Raw genomic sequence first — 2315 nt, forward strand, 5'->3', positions numbered from 1 at the left:
TCAATTTGGCTGTTTTCCTTAAGATTTTGGTCAAGAATGATAGAACACAAGATTGCGCATTCTTGTGAGTGACGACGTCACGTTCACAACGAATAGAGGAGATGGAGGAGACAAAAAAAAGACGCAGCCGCCATTTGTAAACAAATCGTAGTTGTCTCTTCATCTACTTTTCGAACCGAAAATTTAAGATCGAAGAAAAATTTAATATTACGCCCAGAAATAGCCAAATAAAGAAGAATAATGAAACACTGAGCTAGTAGAAATTAGTAACGCGAGTTCTTAGCAAATTGTTTCTGCATTTTTTATAGTTAAAAATGTTCATTTGAAAAAACTAGTAATAATTATTAGTAACTATTCGTACGAGAACAAACTTATCGCGGACAATTCTATGCTGACGTCACACGAACAGCTGATGCTGTCAAATTCGCCAAAACCAAAGTAGCGGTAGTGCTGAATGCGCCCATGGTACAATAAAAACAGGTAGAAGCCAAATTGACATCAAACCTACAAAAGTCAAAGTTTTCGGGAGAGTAAAAATAAAAATGAGCGTGTGTAAGGAAAAATAAAAAAATACATTTCACTGGTTGACGTTTTTAAGTATATTTGAAGTTTATTCTTCTTTATTTATTTTCTTTAGTTAAAATCTGATAAAACGTGTATGTTGTTTTCTGTTTTTGTTTTATGAGTTGCAGTGTTGTTGGAGGGACTTTTCGGCATAAGGGTCATAGGAACAGCACTTGGCTTCAAACGTGCCTTTCCTGTACCTCCCGGTGTATTTGTGGAATCTACTTCTTTAAAATGTTTAACGCACAGCACGGCAGCTCTGCCCACAGCTGCTTTCGCAACGTTCCTTACGCGAAGGACATTGAGGCACGTTAAAAAATTAGTGGTATCTGCCTTATATTTAACACCACATAAAACACAACGCTTCAGGTGTTGCATTTTTAACACATACACTAAGTATAAACCGCACAACACTACAAAAATTCAAATGCAAATTAAAATTTGTTATTAACGAACATTCAAAAAAAAACAACGATATGACATTCAAAGCGTAACGAAATATAGGAAATAAAATAAAATCAAGTTGAAGTTTAAAGGTTTGGTTCTCATAAGAGCAACGTCATTTTGGCTTCTACCTGTATTTATGTGCCTTGGAATGCGCCTCCTTTGTCTCTCTATATCGTGAGATTTTGATTTCTTATTTTTTTTAACAATTGGCAACCGTGTTGGCAGCTATTTAAATGAGTTGCTGAGTTCACTCAATGAAGTAATTTTGTAATGTGTTGCCACCACTAAAGAAATCCACCCAAAACAATTTTTGTGAAATTAATTTCAGTCTCATGAACTTTTTGGAAAGTTAAATATTTCAAAGCCTTTTTAACATTAAATAGCTCTTGTCAAATCCAACATTATGATTATGATTATGTAAACACCGCTATTGAACTGAATCATTATGTAACCTTTCCCCGAGACAATTCGATTAAAATTAAGTTTACAAAACTATCTCAGCGGACCGTGTTAATAATTCAATTGTCAACCTTTAATAGTCCGGCAACTCCCGGACAACTTGGAAAATAGAACGGGCAGAAAATTGCATTGGTGGTTTTTGGGCAGAGAAATTTATATTTATAATAAATGGAAATACGTGCGAAAGTTATGACGAATACGATTTTGTGTGCCAAATTGGTAATTTCAAACGATTGTAAAGGTTTCAAGCTGTGCGACTATTCAATGAAGACATACACATTTCGTGGCATTGAGTGGGTGTAGAGACCTTGAGCATAAAGTAAACAAATGTTTCGTTGGCGTAGATAACAATTAGCAACAATTGTTGATAATTGACTAATTGCAAGAAGTCCGTTATTTGGTTATTTCTAAATTGTTTCTTCAAAATCAAGATAAAGTCATCTAAGTGTAACGTAGAGTTAGGTGAATCTACAGAAATCTGTGTTGAACCAATGTATCTAATAGCATTGCTCAACAAGATAATTTACAGATGTAATCAGAACGTGTGCCCGATTAGTCATGTTTTTCACTAACTTTCTTTTATTTATGTCTTCTTTCTAGTAATCGTTATAGCATTTTGAAGTATCCACCAACTGCGCTGCAAGTTGCAATGGGCAAAGATCAAGATCTGCTGGAAGCAGCACGCATTGGTAATATTGCTGTAGTCGGCAAAATTCTTGAGCAGATTACAAAACGCAGCAGTGGGCCTTTCTCAAGGTTGTTACATCTATACCGAAATGAAATAAGCATGTATTTACATACATACAACTAACTTTTTAATTTTCGTCAAAAGCTTTCGTCGCAGT

At 34.9% G+C, this 2315-nt stretch overlaps 1 long non-coding RNA gene across 1 annotated transcript; it reads left to right on the plus strand.

Annotated features, from left to right (window-relative positions):
* The first annotated feature begins 1518 nt into the window (after window positions 1–1518).
* Window positions 1519–2315, plus strand: LOC118732498. The gene is made up of 3 exons (XR_004992141.1): window positions 1519–1689; window positions 2071–2226; window positions 2303–2315. It is a non-coding gene; the product is annotated as an uncharacterized LOC118732498 (long non-coding RNA).

The sequence above is a fragment of the Rhagoletis pomonella genome, unplaced genomic scaffold (assembly GCF_013731165.1).
Source record: "Rhagoletis pomonella isolate Grant_MI unplaced genomic scaffold, Rhpom_1.0 Rhpom_scaffold_21227, whole genome shotgun sequence".
Taxonomy (NCBI): Eukaryota; Metazoa; Arthropoda; class Insecta; order Diptera; family Tephritidae; genus Rhagoletis; species Rhagoletis pomonella.